This window comes from Vicugna pacos, unplaced genomic scaffold (assembly GCF_048564905.1).
Source record: "Vicugna pacos unplaced genomic scaffold, VicPac4 scaffold_20, whole genome shotgun sequence".
NCBI classification, from domain to species: domain Eukaryota; kingdom Metazoa; phylum Chordata; class Mammalia; order Artiodactyla; family Camelidae; genus Vicugna; species Vicugna pacos.
The window spans coordinates 77,925,797-77,943,038 of record NW_027328741.1 but is presented as its reverse complement, the minus strand read 5'-3'; the positions used below and the strand labels follow the sequence as shown (position 1 = coordinate 77,943,038).

At 45.4% G+C, this 17,242-nt stretch overlaps 3 long non-coding RNA genes across 5 annotated transcripts in view; 2 read left to right on the top strand and 1 right to left on the bottom strand.

The window, feature by feature from the left end:
- LOC140694037 (uncharacterized) overlaps window positions 1–17,242 on the bottom strand; it is a 333,619-nt gene that overhangs the window by 93,609 nt on the left and 222,768 nt on the right. The gene's annotated exons all lie outside the window — the stretch shown is intronic.
- On the top strand, window positions 113–3,658 carry LOC140694043 (uncharacterized). Of its 3 annotated transcripts, none has more exons than XR_012069787.1 (3): window positions 113–129; window positions 1,897–2,006; window positions 3,389–3,658. It is a non-coding gene; the product is annotated as an uncharacterized lncRNA (long non-coding RNA). The 3 variants fall into 3 exon arrangements; XR_012069786.1 differs by lacking the exon at window positions 113–129 and adding an exon at window positions 597–614; XR_012069785.1 differs by lacking the exon at window positions 113–129 and adding an exon at window positions 946–1,103.
- On the top strand, window positions 3,688–16,705 carry LOC140694035 (uncharacterized). Its single transcript, XR_012069777.1, has 5 exons — window positions 3,688–3,943; window positions 4,462–4,650; window positions 7,005–7,129; window positions 8,375–8,502; window positions 16,506–16,705. It is a non-coding gene; the product is annotated as an uncharacterized lncRNA (long non-coding RNA).

Genomic DNA, 17,242 nt, shown 5'->3' with positions numbered 1-17,242 from the left:
GGGAGGCGGCGGCGGAGGCGGCAGGGGCAGGGGATGTGTTCCAGGGAGCTGCTCCATTTCTTCTCTCCCCCGCGGCCTGGCTTGGGGGCGACCTCTGCCGCCGGAGATTTGCCTGAGGTCCGACTCCAGGTGAGCTTGCTCCTGGGAGATGGGTGCGGTGCGGTCAGGGATCTGGTAAGTTGGTGGCTGCGGGGATAGGGAGGCTGCCCCGGGGTAGCTTGTGGATTAGCTCCATGTCTGCACCACGTGGCCTGCAGGCGGCTTCTGCTGCCCCAGGTCCCGGGACACACCTGTCCCACTTTGCCTGCTGGGGGCGGGAGGCAGGGTAGTCAGGGTGCAAGGGTGGCGGGGGTCGGAGGCCTGCAGCGGTGGAGCGGGCCCATTTGCTCCCATCTTCCCCGCGGCTCGTCCTGGGGGCGGTCTCTGTTGCCCTGGGTTACGGGACACGTGTATCCTAGTCAGCTTGACCCCGGGAGGCGGGCGTGATACGTTTGGGGTGGTGGAAGCAGCGGCGCGTTTTCCCATGAAGCCGGTCCATTTGCTCCCATTTCTCCTCATGGTTTGCCCTGGGGGCGGTCGCTGATGCTCCAAGTTCGCCGGACGTCCATCTCCAGGTCAGCCTGCTCCCTAGAGGAGGCCACTGTGAGGTCAGGGGGCAGGAGCGGTGGCTGATGCGGGGGGATGGGGATGTATTGGGGAGTTGGTAGATTGGCTCCCGTCTCCGCGATGGCCTGGTGTGGGAGTGGCCTCTCCTGACCCAGATCAGCAGACACACCTGTCCCATTCAGCCTGCTGGGGAGGGGCTCCCTGGGCGGTGCCTTTAAGGTGCGAGGGTGGCGACGTCGAGGGTAGAGGGCCTGCAGGGCGGAGCTTGTCAATTTGCCCTTCTCTTCCCCGCGGCCAATCCTGGGGGCGTCCTCTGCTGCCCAAGAAGCCCGATGCCCATCTCCAGGTCAGCTTTCTCCTGGGAGGCGGGCTCGATGAAGTCGAGGGGAAGGGGCAGCCAGCCGTCGCAGCTGCCTAATGGGGCCACTTCTTCTTTCCCCTGACCTGGCCTGGGGACGGCCTCTCCTGCCCAAGATTCGCCTGACACACCACACCAGGTCAGGTTGCTCCTGGGAGGTGGGTGCGGTGAGATCAGGGGGTGGAGAGGAGAGGGTTACTGCCTATTGCGAGCTGGAGGATAACCTCCCATCTCTCTGGAGGCCTGATGTGGGGGCGGCCTCTGCTGCCTCTCGTTCCCAGGTCACAAATCTCAGGGTCATATTGTCACGGGGGTGCGTTAAGTTGGGGGGCGGCGGGGTGATTGTGAGAGTATGGGGTCTGCCTCTTGGGAGCTAGTGGTTTAGCTCCCATCTCCCCAGCAGCTTGGCCTGGGGGCAGCCTCTGTTGCCCCAGGTTGCAAAGCACAGTTTCTCTGACAGCTTAGCCACCGGAGGTGGGCAGGATGTGCTGAGGGGACTGAGGCAGCCACCAATGCAGCAACGGAGGGGGCTGTCCCTGGCAAGCTGGTCAATTTGTTCCCATCTCTACCTTTGCTTCCCTAGTTTCGCAGGACGTCCTTCTCCAGTTTATCCTTCTCCTGGGAGGTGGGCTCAGTGCATGCAGCCCAAGGTCTGGGCTCTCCCCTTGGGAGGGGAAGAACTCTCTTGTTCTCCTTTGTCTTTATTCTTCAGTGAAGGGGTTACTTGGCCCAATTCTTAATCCTGAGAAAGTGTAGCCTGTGTTATGGAAGAGCTGCTGGACAGTGTGCTTTCTAGGTGGGTTTTCACATCAGCTGATGCCCCAGGCAGACAGGAAAGCTATTACTCAGAGCTTCTTAGTGTGGAGTTGGGGGATGGCCCTGCTGTCCTCACCATACTTTTTAAAAATATGTTACTTCCCTCTTTTTCCTAGGTGACATTTTAGGTTATTGGGTCACAGATTGCTGGCACACCCATCCCTGTTCTCAAACATCTTTTAAACATGGGTGAAGTGATAAGTAGGGGAAGATGATTTACTGAAAGGTAAGAATACGTAAATTTGCATTAAAGCTACCTTCTGTCAATCTTTCTCAAATGATTTTTGTCGGATTCAAAATCAACGACCTAGTGAATGTTGTACTCTTGTGTAAATCATTGATCTTTACATCACATTTGTTGAGTGGTCAACGAGATTTGTTTAGTAGATTATTCCTGAAAGGAAAAGCTCAGGCTTTTGATAATTCCTTGTCTGATGTTACCCAGGCAGTCACAGTAGAAAACACAGCTGATATAAAAGTCCCTCACCTGCCTGAACTGCAAAGCTTCTGGGATTACCGATTCCTGAAATGCAGGTGACTCTTGATGATAATCTGGGGGATGGTTTATATGATCAGATTCTTCCAGTCCTGTAAATGGGTTCCGTGGCCCCAGCCCCGGGAGAACTGGTCATAAGGGCCATATCGTGAGGGGTGGGATGGAAGGCAAGGTGTAAGAGCTGGAATCACTGAGATTCAACACTCGCTAAACACAGACTCCAGAGCCTAGTTGTTCTGTTCTGGATTTGAGAGTTTGTTCAGACATGATTCTTGCCTTTAAGGAGTCACTGCCTGGGTGGAAGTAACCTTTACATAAATCTGAGGAGGATGGAAATTAAGTAGATGGGCTGTTACGGTTCTCAGTGTGCCTAGGCTCGCTCTTCCAGGCACTCATTGGACGAACGAGAGTCGTTATTCACTCATTCACTGATTTATTACCCTTGAACTGATCATTTGTCCCACAGTAAGTGAAACAAGGGATCAGGAACCTGAGTTTTGTCCCCTCTCCTATCACTGATTGTATCTGTCAGTCGGGCGCCCTGCGTATGCATTGTGAAATGGTGGTATTTCTTGCCCAATGGGGCTGCACTGTCAGTTCTGAGAATCAGGGGAGACACGTGGGTAGGAAAGCACCCTGACACACATGGCCCCCCCACCCCGTGAGACAGCATTGTCGATGCTCAGGTGACCCGATGTAGACCGCGCTGCTAAACCTGAACATGGTTAGTGATCTTGGTGGCTATGAAAATACAGACTACCGGTCCCTACCTCTGGAGGCTCTGAGGGTGTGTACCCCAGAATTCTGCATTTTTAAAAGGACTTTAATTCTGGTGAAGATGATCTGAGTGTCCCACTGAGAAACACTGGTGTTCGAGGCACCAATATTGAGGATTCTCAGGGAGCGATGTCTTTTCAGGATGGTCCTAGGGCCCTCACTTGAGACTTTTGCCTTGGGTTTAATTGTATGTGTTCAGAAGTGATGTCTCTCACTTCCAGTGCTTGTAAGCGTGATCTGTGCAGGGATTTACTCTCAGTAGATGGCAAAAACTATGATTCTTCAGGTCACCGAGCTAGAGTGTGAGCGATCTTTTATTTTGGTGTTCTTTATAGCAATGCAGTGTCTCCCGAGAAGAGATTCAGACTTAACAGCTTTGTGTCAGACTTTGGAAGACCGCTGGTGCCCAAGGTGTTCTCTGGCAGGACAATGATGAATCTAGGTCCCTCTTTCCCTGCTACATCAATGAAGTGGACCACTTGGACAAGGCCAAAGCTGGTATCTCAACCATTGCCCTTGACAGTGATATTCGGCTCCAGGAAGCCTTCAGATGCAGCAGGTGGCCAGAGGAGGAGCTGAACAGGCTCATGAAATGTGACATCCCCAACTTCATCAATACAGACCAGAACTCTTCCGTTGGGGAAGATGATCTCCTGATTTTGGAACCACCGATTGTTCTAGAAAATAAGCCATTTGCTCAGACCTCACACAAAGACTTGAATTGAGAAACGTGCTTTGTCAAGTGTCTTTCTGAAGATGTGAAGTCTGTCTTTGTATGGCAGGAATTGCCCTTTCACAAAATTGTATGTGTTTGTGTCTGAGAGAGGGAAGTGGAGACAGACAGAAAGACAGAGACAGAAGAGAGCCCCCTCAGAAGAGAGCTAGTTAAGGTGAGTTTTTGTGCCTTTAAAAAAAAATTTGGGGTTTTGGGGGGAACAAAGTATTTACACTGTTTCATTCTCCTACTTGGAAACCTGGCCCCATCCTCAGTGTCAGTGGCCTTGAATGGGGTTGGCACGGTGCGTTTCATCTGGCGCTGTCACTACCACGCTCTGCCTTTAGCATGTTGCTTTGCCTGTCAGGGCTGCCACCCTTTTAACCTTAAGGCTAGGAGTCTGGGGTAGATGATCCATCTCAGCTCTGCTGTTTTGAAAATTCCTGATGGCAGCATAAACCAGGCCCTACCTCCTGTCTCTTGCTGGGGCACCCCTCAGGTCTGTGCCTTCTACTCAACCCTTTACTGAGCCCAGTTTTATCAGGAGCCCAAGTGCCTACCGGGATGGAAGGGGACTTGTCTCTCATGGTCACGGTGGCCGACATTTCCATTGGTTGTGCTGAAACAGCTCTTCTGAGATCCTCTGGCCACCCTTGCTCAAACCTGAGGACAACACTGTCGTTTCTTTCCTAGGAGGAGGATCAATGCATGGTGCACTTTATGACAATCCTGTCCCCAGGAATGCACGGAAGTTTTTCAGCTGAGTGAGGGGAGGTGCCTCTGTGTCCCTGTGTCCCTGTATATCTGTCTGCTCACACTACCCTGCCACCGGCTACTGAGCAAGAAAAGTGCTATTCACCATGCTGTGTGTTTTGCAGATGTGTAGGTGATGGTCATCTGGCTCGTGTGTGTGGGCTTGGAGCTGGGATGTTGAAGGGCTTATAAATACCTCATCAACATGTATTCAAGGTGGCCTGGTGCCACACAGACTTGATTCATGAAGGCAGCAAGCCTGAACACTGGTTTGGAAACAACTTGGTTTTGATCAGTCACACTGCATGCATGACTCGCTGCTAATCTCTGGGTGGTTTTTTCATTTTAGATTTATTCACCCAGTGTCTTGCTTAAGCTGAAAAATACTTTTATTTCACCAGAATATTCTCTGATTCTTTGTTTTCACACATCCAGTTTTTTAATTCCTTTAAAAATTGTTCTGTGTTTATAATGCCTCCTGATTTCTATCATTTCTAGTTTCCCTGTGGCCTGAGCCATGCACCAGATTTTATGTAGGAACTGTTCCACCAAAAGGAATCCCCTCGCTATAATATCTTTTGAGGAAAGTATTATTCTTTAAGACCCTAACACTAATTCGTAGAACAAAGCATGGAACATTTCTTGTAGTTAATACATGTTCATGCAAAAAGAAACTTGATATTTTCATTGAAGAATGTTGATTTTAATAACTTTTACTAATGTGAATATTATTATTCATAATTTAAGTAACCAAATAAAACCACAGTTATTTATTATTAAGATTAAAAACTATTTACATGGTCTCTCAATTAGAAGACTGAAGTGTATTTAAAAATGGAAAAATACCCATGATGACACCATCTTTTTTATTAACTAAATATCAAGAACTGTGCAGGGTTATGATTTGACCACCTGCAAGCTGTCAAGTTAGCATGAGGTAGTTTGTGGATGCTGCCAGAAGACAGGAGACTCCCCCAGGATCAGAGACTAAGGACTTCCTGCCAGCACAGCAGGCAGCCAGTGGTTCATGTTCATGTTGGTTCCTGAGTTCCTTTCCTATTGCTGTTGTAACAAAGGACCACAGACTCAGTGGTTTAAAGCAATACACATTCATCTTCTCACTGTTCTAGGGTGCAGAAGTGCAAAGTCAATGTCAGTGGACTAAAACCAATGTGTGGCCAAGGCTACGTTCCACACCGAGGCTCTTGGGAGGGATTCATCTTCCTACCTTTCCCAGCTTGCATAGGTGCTCATACTCCTTGGCCCAGGGCCCTGTGTCACTGTGACTTCTGCTGCCACTTCACATCTCTGTCTCTGACCAATCTGCCTCTCTCCTCTAAGGACCTCCGTGATGACGTTTGCTTTCCCACAGTGATCTGCCATCCCAAGGTCCTTGACAGTCACACCTGCAGAGTCCCTTTTGCCATGCACAGTGACATATTCCCAGGTACTAGGGATCAGACCATGGACATATTGGGGGCCATTATTCTACAAAGTTCTTCCCTTTGGCTCCACTGGTTCTTGTCCATCCCACATGCAAAATGCATCCACCTCATCCCAACACCCTCCAGAGTCTCATTTACTACACCATCAACTCAAAGTCCAACATGTAGTCTAAGTATTATCAGCTCAAAAGCCTAAATATTTTCATCCTCATCGCCTAAGTCAGGCATGAGTGAGACCCTGGGTGTGATCTTCTCTGCTCAAAATCCTGCAATGGCTTCTCATTTCACACAGTGAAGAAGCGAGAGTCCTTATGGTGACCTTACAGGTTTCCTCCCCCTCCCCAAGCTGAGCTCATCTCCGGTTTTCTCCCTGGCTCACTCTGCTCCAGCAACACGGGCCTCCCTGCTGGCCCTTGGGGATATCAGACTTGCACCCACAGGCCTGTTGCCCTGGCCGGTCTCTGTCAAACTCATATGCTGAAGTCCTAACCGCCAGGACTACAGAACATGACCCCATTTGGTAATAGGGTTGTTGCAGAGGTCATTGGTTAAGAAGAGGTCATTAGGGTGGGCCTTAATCCAGTATGACTTGTGTCCTGATAAAAAGGGGCAATGTGGACACAGAGATACGTGTACATGGGAGATGACGTGATGAAATGTGGAGAGAAGACGGTCGTCTCCAAGCCAAGGAGAGAGGCCTGGACCAGCCTCTCCCTCCCAGCCCTCAGGAGGAACCAGCCCTGCTGACACCCTGCCTGCAGACTCCCCGCCCCCAGGGCTGTGAGACAGTGAGCCTCTGTAGTTCCCATCACCCAGTGTGCGGTGCTGTGTTAGAGGAAGCTCAGCAACTAGCGCCCCCTTCTCAAGGTCCTCAGTGAGGCCTGCTCTGGCCATCTCATTTTAAACTGGAGACTGCCTTCCCCTTGTCTCTGCCCCAGAAACCCCCTCTCCCTGATCATATTATTTCTATCACCTTCTAGAATACCATATATTTCACATGACTGTCACGACTGTAGTTTATGTTCTGCTCTTCCTCAGTCCTACAGGGACAAGGATCCTTATTTGTTCACTGACGGACCTCAGGTGGCTTGACCAGTACCCGTGGCACAGCAGTCAATACAAATTGGCCGGATGGAAGGAGGGATCGTTCCTTACATTCACAGGTGAGTGAACGAAGATTCCGGGGGATTGAGTGTTTTGCTCAGGCACAGAGCTGGTAAGTGTCAGGCCAAGGGGGGTTTCAGGTACCTATGAACCTGTGGGAGTCTTGAGTGATTCCCTTTCCATTGATTAGTATTTCTCAGGTGTCTCTTTTTCTGGCTCTAACTTTTGACTTCTTTCTGGTATTCTTCTAAGCTTTCAACCAGTTTTAAGTTTTAATTCTGCTTTGTCTCAGGTAAACAAATGAAATCTGTAAATCTTTTAACTCATTATTTCATCTAAATACAGTGTGATTAGTGATGATGTTGTATTTCTGGCCTCTTGTTTTGTGATTTCTATTTGCTTTGCGCTGCTTTTCTCCTGCCGGTTATATCCCTTGCGGTCATGGTTAAGAGCATGGCTTGTAGAGGCAGCCTATCCGGGCTTGGTTCCCTCCCTTGCTAACCATGTAACCAGGATACGTAATCCCTTTGAGACTCACTTTCTTCATATACAAAAAGTGGTACTATCCACCTCAAAGACTGTGAGCATTAAGTGATAAAATGGATGGAGAACTTAGAATAGTGACCGGCGTATTTTGCATTCTTCATTTTGACTTCTTTATTTTTATTCTCTTTTTAAACAATTACTTTAGAGATTACTGTTGAATTTTAATGAACACCCTAGATATTGAAGATTAAAATGTTACTTAACCCATACATTGAATTTTATATACCAAATGATATCTGTATTTTGTTTCCATAAGTTCTGTTTAGCTCTATAAAAAAATTGATCTGCTTTCATTTACATGATGTCCTGATTGTTCATTATGTTACATAAGATTCATTTTATCTTTTAATGATTCAGTCATACTTATTTTATGCTCTCTCTTAGATTGTTTCATAATTTTAGGCTCTGGAATATTAATCATCCTGTGTTTTACGGTGAGCTCTTTCTTCCCTGTGGCATTTATTTTCTTCTGTTTATAGTTGTGTGTCTGTGTGTGTGTAGAGTTGTGGGAGTTTCTCTATAGTGAGTACAATTTTTTTCCTATGATTGTCCCTTACATCCTGGTTTATAAAGTTTCCCTAGAGAACAATTTTGTGTTGCTTATCCTAAGGCTCCAGGTGATATGATCAACGTTGAATTATATTTTTCAGTTTGGGAATTCCGGAATCTTAAGTGGAGTATCAATATGGATTCCACATTCGAATAAAGCAGGGGCGTGGAGATTATATTTTTTTAAGGGAGATTTTGTTTTTCCCTAGAGAACCGGCTGTTTCACCCCTTTCCTGCGTGCACAGGTGGAGAACTTTGAGTCTTCCTTTCAGTGAAGAGTCAAGTCGTCCAATACGTCTTATGCAGAGGTTTCTATAAAGGAAGACTTCTACATCTGGTATGGACCCTTTTTCTTAATGGACATTGTATCCCTATTTATATGCAGATGAAAACCCCTTCCCTCCAGGGTGCTGTGGCATCAGCTCACAAGATTACCATTTTTGCGTTAAGTGTCCTCTTTTTATTGTCACCTGGGAACTTCTCTCTCCATAGTTATCTCTGTGTTACTTTTGTTGTTGTATTTTATCCGGCATTACTGAAAGTTTTACTTAAAAGGGATCCTAATTAGCTCTGTTTACCTGTTTCCAGAGCTGAAAGCTTCAGTTCTAGAGTATCTGTTTGATTTTTCTTAAAAATACATTCCAATATATTTCTCTGGTGCAAGTCTTGACCCTGTTATCTGTTCTCCCATCATTTCCTTATTTTCTTGATTATATTAAAAGTGTTTTATAGCCTTTATTGGTAACTCTGATGCCTACATCACCTGGGGGTTTGCATCCTTTGTCTAATATTTCTTATTCTCATTTTATCCATCATATAGTCTTGACATGTTGCATGTCTAGAAATTCTTTATTACATGGCAGACACTGCAAATGAAAAATCCATATCTTATCTTCCTTAAGAGGTTTTCTACCTTCCCGTTAGGCAGACAGGGTGAGAGACTGATCATCTCACTCCAATAAGGCCCTGAGTTGCGTCGACAAAAGTGCCTTTTTTCTTAACACAGCTTTGAGGTATACTTGGCAAAATAATTTTCACAGATTTAAAGTGTACAACTTAATGCGTTTTGACATAAGTATATCCCCAAGGAACCATGACCACATTCAAGACAGTGAACATACCCATCACCCACAAAACTCTTCTCCTGCATTTTGTTGTCCCTCCCTCCCTCCCCGTCTATTCCCCTGGAAACCATTGATCTGCTTTCTATCACAACATACTGGTTTGCATTCTCAAGATCGTTGTATGAATGGATTCATGCAGTATCTACTCTATGTTGTCTAACTTCTTTCATTCAGTGTAATTATTTTGAGAGTCATCTGTGTTGCTGTATTAATAGCTTATTTTTCTCATAGCAGTGTATTGCTTAATGCTGAGTTTTTCCTGAATAGTTTATTGCGAACAGTGTTTGGTTAGACCATCCTTTGTTTCTCCATTTACTTCTTGATGGATGCGTGGGTTATTTCCAACTTGAGCTATTATAAATAATATTGCAGTGAATATTTGGTTACAAGTCTTTTTATGGACATACACTTTTATTTTCTAAAGCATCAGATGAGAAATATCTGGGTTATATGGTAGATAGGTGTTTACCTTTTTTAAAGAAACTGTTAAACAGTTTTCCAAAATGGTTGTGCTATTGTAAATTCCTCGTGGTATGTATCAGTTCTGGTTGCTCTACTTCCTTGCCAGCACTTTGTAAGGTCGATCTTTCTAATCGTATACATTCTAGTATATATGTGAACTAGTATCTCACTGGTGATTTTTAAAAGCATTTCTATAATGACTAATGGCATCTTTAATCAGCATCTTTTCATATGCTTATTATCCATCTAGATATCTTTATTGAAGTGTGTTTTCTGGCCTCATTCATTCATTCAGGTGTTTGCATTATTATTGTGTTTTGAAATGTTTTTATTCTGGATCAGACACAAAGAGAGACCTTTACCAGACATATGATCTGCAAATAGGTTCTGTCTATAGCTTGTCTTTTCATTTGCTTAGCAGTGTTTAGAAGAGCTTTGAAGAGTCTTCATTTCTGTAAAGTTCACTCTATCAGTTACTTTTTAAAATAGATGATACTTTTGGTGTCATAGCAAAGAAATATTTGCCAAACCCAAGGCCATAAAGCTTAAGCCTATGCTTTTTCTACTAGCTGTTTTATAGTTTTAGATTTCTTATTAAAATCTATGATCCACTTTGAGTTAATTTTTGTATATTTTGTGAGGTGTGGATCAAAGTTCATTTTTTTTTTTTGCGTATCACTTTCTAACAATTCCAGCACTACTTGTTGAAAAGATCCTTTTCTCCACTGCATCCTTTTTGAGAATCAATTGTCTATATAAGTGTTTGTTTAGTTCTGAACTTTCTATTCTGTTCCATTATTCTATTTTCCTGTTTTACACCAACAGCATACATTCTGATTACTGTAGCTTTATAAAAAAAGTCTGAAAATTAGATAGTGTAAGTCTTCCAACTTTGTTTTTCTTGTTCAAAGTTGTTTTGGATATTTGGGATCCTTTGCATTTTTATATGAATTTTACAATCAGTTTCTAAATTCCTTACATCCTGTTCTACCAAAATTCCACCCATGTCTTTGGCCATCTCCAAAGCCGCATTTTCAGAAGTCTCTCTAGTTCCCAGGTGAAAGGAATTTGTCTTTTTTCTGGCTCCATTCACATTTCATATTATTTGATTACATTTATTCATATTTGGCTGTATGTACTTGTCTGATCTTTCCAGCCATATGGTAAATCTCTCAAAATTAGGAATCTTGACTTGGTTCCCTATATCTGCTGAGAAAACTAGTTCTATGCTTTGCAGCAGTGAGCCCTGCAGTAAGAGGTATCTGCAGCACACATCTAGCTCATTGCTTGCATATTGTCAAGAAATCCTGCAGATTTAGAATTGTTTATTGATTATTGTCTCCAAGACGTCTCAGTCTTTTTTATTTCTATTGTTACTGCTGCAGTTTCAAAGAGCAATGGCTAATTATTTTCCAAATATCAAAACATACTGTAATTGAGTTGTGATGTAAATTATGTGCTGCTGTGTCTTAAAAACCTCCTTAGTGTTCACAGGCTCCTTCACTCATGGAAATTTTGGGAGAATGACATATCCTTAGAGATAGCACTGCTGACTTTGGCGACCTGAGCAGCAGTATCTGGACTCACTCCTGCTGTTTTTCTAGTGTCCCATCTAGCCCTCCTCCAGCCCTCCATGGGGGGACATGCAGTTCTGCCCTTGAAAAGCCTGTTGCTTCTCAAGAAGACTTCCCTATGAAACATAATCATGTCCTTCTTGTGGGGACATTCAGTCCAGAGATTTGGCGGCAGGGAAAAATGTTTAGTCTGCTTTTGGTAGAGCCTAAACTCTTCCATAATTATTAGAAGCAAATCCAATGAGGAAACTGTGTTGGCATCTAACAAATCAGCATAAATGTCTGATGAGGCAGATCAGCTTCCCCATCCCACTCAGGCGTCATGTTGATGTGACACACAACTTGGCTAAAATTTTCCCCTCTGTGCAACGTAAGTTTCAAGACATTATGAATGGCTTTTTGTTTTTCTTCCTTGGTCTTTCCACATTCACTGTGTCTGGTGAGATTATATGAATCCTGCTTATTTTCAGCCCAGCAATTACCCCTTTTAAAGGATCACGTGTTTAAAAGGCTAGTGGACAATTTGTTAGAAGATAGAATTCCTTAGATTTTGGTCCTGGAGTTGAATCTTGGTTAGGGGTGAATGAAAATTCCCATTAAAATTTTAAATTCAGTGTTACAAAGTTTTAAAAATAGTTAAATATTAGTCAATTTCATTAAACACTTTAGCAGTTATTTACTTTTAAGCCTGTTTCTGGGGCAATTTTTTTAATGATTCCCTCTCTTTATTGATTCCCTCTTTATCAGAATCCTTGAGAGGCCCTTGTCATCACTGTCAGTATCATCATCATCATCATCATGGAACTGATTCCTCTGGACGATTCTAGGAAAATAAAGAGATCGGTGGAGTTATTTGTAGGTCAGTGTGTGAATATACAATAAGAACAGTTATCAGACATTAGATGCAAGAAATCCACTTTATTTAGAGAAGAATTTGGTCATGAAATCCTAATGTGGTGAATGAAGGTAGCAGTGGGAACAGAATAGTCAGTGGAAAGGAGGGAGTGAGCGAAGTGGGGAGCATAGATCCTTGGTTAGCCGATCATCAAATTGGTGAGAATGAGGGGAGTGTGTTGGCAGAATCATGTCCCTCCCCCGCCACAGGTTAGCCAACTGTGACATGTTTCTGTACATGGTAAAAGGGATGACAGATTATATTAGGAGAAAAATCTTAGAGGATTTCTGTCTTCTAAATTGTCTATTAGCCTTTTAAACCTGTGATACATTATTAAAGATTAGTGGAGGGCCACAAATAAAAAGGATTCATATAATCTCACCACACATACTGAATGTAGAAATACTAAGAAAGAAAAACAAAAAGTCATTCATAAGTGCCTTGAACCTTAAATTGCTCATGAGAGGAAATGTCACACAAGGTGAATGTCACAGCCACATACATAATGCCTGAATGGGAGGGGAGAAGGGGATCCTGAGATGAGACAATAGGGTGAGTAGCCTGGATTGTCCAGGTGGGCCCAATGTAATCACAGGGGTCCTTAAAATGGAGGACATAGCCCAGCTGAATTTAAACTCAGAGGGAGGTGTAGCCATGGAGCAGTGTTCAGAAAGGCTGCTGGCCATGAAAATGGAGGAAGTCGTGGGGCACAAGCTAAGGAAGTTGGGTAACCTCTGGAAGCTAGAAAAAAAACCAAAAACAAGGAAACATTCTCTTCTAGATCCTCTAGAAGGAAGGAACCCTGCTGTTAAGTTGAATTTAGCTCAATGAGAACTGTGTTGGATCTCTGACCTCCACAGCCATAAGGCGATAAATCTGTGCTGGTTTAAGTTGTTAAGCTTATGGAAATTTGTTACAGTGGTAATAGAAAAATAACATAGTGGGCGGTAGTGCAAGGGATTAAAGGTCTAGGCTGGGGTGTGGAGAGGATTCTGACATTTATACTGAAAAACAACCAGGTGCAGTGGGAAGGTGTCTTAAGGAAGACCTACCTGGCAGGGCTGTTAAGATGACTGTTTGAAGTGAGGAGAGCATTGGATTAGAGGAATCAATTAAATCTCTACCAGAAAAATAAGGAATAAAATAACAGGGCTTCAGTGTTAGTGGATGCAGGAATGGAAATGTGCAGAGGGATATAAACATTACTTTGATATTAGCTACAGGTTTGATGACTGCATGTTGGGGAGAGTTAGCCGATGTGTGGGCTGAATGCATCCCCTCAAAATCCATATGTCAAAACCCCATCACCCAGGGTGATGGTATGGGAGGCGGGGCCTTTGGGAGGTGATTACTAGGATAAAGTGAAATCATGAGAGTAGAGCCCTCATGAATGGGATTAGTGCCGTTATAAAGGGTCCCAGATTGCTTGCTTCTCTCTGCTCTCTGGCCCATGAAGATAGAGGGAAGACAGCCATCTTCGAACCATGAAGGCTATTCTCTCCCAGATACGTTGACCTCAGCCTCCAAAACTTAAGGAACATGCTGGTTGTTTAAGCCACCCGACCCACGGTAATTTGTTACAGCATCCCAGACTGACGAAGACAGGGGAGAATGCCTCTGAGTTTGGCACTGATTGCCTGGAGAATGCTGAAACCCAGGGAAGTGGGCAGCACAGACGTTTACCCATTTAATCCTGGCAACGCGGTACGAGATAGAGTCTACATATTTCTCGCTATTTAAAAGGGAAGGAAAAAGAGGCACAAATAACAACAACAACAACAACAACAATAATTTTTCCAAGATTCACACAGAACCCCCTGGAGGCAGAGTGAGAATTTATACTCAGGCAGGCTGACCCCAGAGCCCCTGCTCATAACTACTAAGTCAGATCACATTGCTTATGTGGATCAATTTTTTTCAAGTGTGATATGAGGGTACTGTGTCCAGTAACTTATAATTTCAAAATACCTCACTGTAAGGGAAACATTAGTCGCAGGCTTTGCAAACCACAGAAAGCTAGACATACAAAAATAACTCGTTAGGGCAAGATAACCAATAATGTTTTTAAATATTATACTTGCTGAACTTTTGCAATAAAATGTGTATTTATAATTCTGTCTGGCTACAGAATAACTTCATAATCCTGAATGTGGCTGGTGGCTCCCATGGTGGGCAGCACGGGCCTAGAGAATTTAAGTAGCTTGTGCAGCCTCGCCCAGGAAGCTTGTGGTGGGATCAGAGCTATAGGCTGGGACTTTTCCTTCCTATCCAACAAGTCCCTTATGGAGGCTTAGAAGCTTCTCCTTTGGTGCTCAGCTGTCTATCCGTACATATGACATCTTGTCAGGTGTCCCAGCCTGCTCCTGAACATCAGCCAGAACCCACTTCTGCTCTTTTCTGGCCAGGTAATACATTCTAGCAACTTCCATTGACTTCTTGGCATCAGTTCTTACCTGGAAGGGTAGTGGCTAGAGATGTAAATGTGTCCACATGGCAGGGTTTTCATACACATAGCAGGAGTTGTCAAGAGAAGAAAACGTCAGGAAGACGAGTGGAAGCAGGTCATTTAAAATACCAAATGGGTACTTTCAATGTATGTTTGTCTTTCCAAGTCCATACTTGTTCTGCTTGTGCATTACAGGCCAGTAAATCGGGAGAGCAGGTTTTGCGGCAAGAAATAGCAACTATAATTTGGAAAGCCAGATGAGAAGATGGAAGTCAAATGTCCTGGAAAACCATCTCCCAAAGTCAGAATTCATGATCTTTTTATATTAAAAAGGGGAAGCAGGAATGCTTGGTTGTTGCAAACTTCGTTTATGAATTCTTTGTTGTTAGAATCTTTTGTTCTTGCAGCTCTTCACCTGGGTCAGATCCGTGTAAACCTCCAACAAACAAATGTTATTTCTATTTTGTAACTTGTTATCTTTATACGAATGGAAAAGTGTTAATTTCCTTTAAAGTCAGAGCCTTGAGGATAGGGTCTCCTGTATATTTCAGGCTTTAGGCAACATTGTTTTACAAAAGGTGCAGAACGAACAAGACTAAACCTAGGAAAAAGGGCACAGGTTTAAAGTCAAACAAGTGAAAGAAGTTTTCCCTCATCCTCTGTTCTTTCAGCCCTCCCTGGAGATGCCACTGTTTACTATCCTTTTTGTGCTTTTCCAGATATGCTTTGCATATTCCCACCTATGTATGCAAATTCCTTTAAACGTTTACTTATTTTTAACTTATAGGGGTTTAAATCCTCAAGTGCCTTCTGCCCGGGTAATAGAAAAGAACAAATCTGACTCCATACTAGAACTTTTCCTTTGACTTTAACCCTGTACTCTGTCTCCTAGGCTTCATCTTGCTTGTGAAACAATGTTGCCTAGAGCCTGAAATATACAGGAGAGCCTATTCTGAAGGCTCTGACCTTTAAGTATATTTAACACTTTTTCATTCATAAAAAGATAACAAGTTGCAGAATAGAAAATAACGTTTGTTTTGCTGGAGGTTTACAGAGATTTGACTCAGGCGGATAGCTGCAAGAACAAAGGATTTTAACAAAAAAGAATTCCTACACCAAGAATTTGCTACAACCAAGCACGTAGGAAAGGAGCCTGAATTCTGACCTGGGGAGATGGTTTTCCAGGACATTACTTTGCCATCAAGGTCTAGAGAAACTTGGTGTTCCATGCCCCAACACCTGGTCTCCCAACTTACTGGCCTGTCCTGCACTGAGGAGAATGAATTTGGACTCAGTAACACTCCTATCTACCCAGCAAGCTGGGCACTGGAAATGAGGACAGCTCTCCCACACCCAGGGACCTACTGTGAGCCCTTGATGGTTCCCCTAGGGTGGGGTGTGGTTTAATCAGGCGGGATGGGGACTATGCACTAACACTCAGGCAGTATGCTCCCTCTGGGGCTCTGATTTTATACCTCCCGCTCCCCACCAGCCCAAAACCTGGGATAGTGGAGCTAAGGCAGAGATCTTACCTGCCTGTTTCCCAGCGTGTAAAAGGGGAATATGTACTCTTCCCAAGGTAGTTCTGAGCGACAACACCCTCGGGTGCTTGGTTCCCAGAGCAACAGGAAACACTTCTCCGCGTGGAGGAAACGGACGTGATCCCATAGGGGTTCTGCAGAGGCCTCGACTGAAGGGCTGGACCAGGGAGATAAAATTTGAGCTGCGGGCCTTGAAGTGTTAGAGAAGGGTGCAGAGGCAGGACTGCTGCCTGTTTCGGGGTGCCGCCGGAGGTAAAGCTTATTCTCTCCATCTCTGCTACTCCCCTCCCCTCTCCAGATCCCTCCGTTCTCTCTGCACCTCCTGCCCATCTATCTCCCTCCACTTTTCCCCTCCTCCCTTCCCCCTCCCATTTTCTCCCTCCCTCACTTCCCCAGCTTCTCTCGCAGAAACCAGAGGGTCGCTGGCACGACTGTGCATGCGTAGTCGGTGCCAGCTGGACCGCGGGTTGGAAGCTCCAGCTCAGAGCCGGGGATCGGCCCCAAAGGCTCCTCAGTTCTGTGGCCCGTTAGGCCTTTGGCTTCTGCCCGGGGCCGGGACCTCCGGCTGTGGAAGTGCAAGGTAGGGGCTCCCGGGAAATGTTCAGTCTGCTGGGGGAGGGTGGTCCGCGTGTCAGAGCCCGCGAGGGCGCGAATCAACGTGTGTTCAGCTGAATTGCTCGGGCCAGGCCCCTCTGCCCCAGCGCCTCGGTCACACCTGTCCAGGGCCAGGTGTGCACCTGCCGCCTCTCGCCCCAGCCGGGCTCCCCTCAGTCCGCGGCTGGCGTCCCCTTCCCCTCTTCCGCCTGCGAGAACTCTCCTCCCGGGCTTCCTCTCCTCGGCCGCCGACCCGTCCCCACACCTGTGCGGGCTGTGTCCCGCGCGGGCGGGGTCTGCGGACCCGGACGGGGGCGGGCGGCTGGGGCTGGCCTCCGAGCCGGGCTGCCGGACGCGTCCCCCACCCAGCTCTCCCTGCCCCACGACCCCGGGGCTGCCCTCCTCTCCCTTTCCCGCTCCCTGCGGACCAGGTCAGTGGCG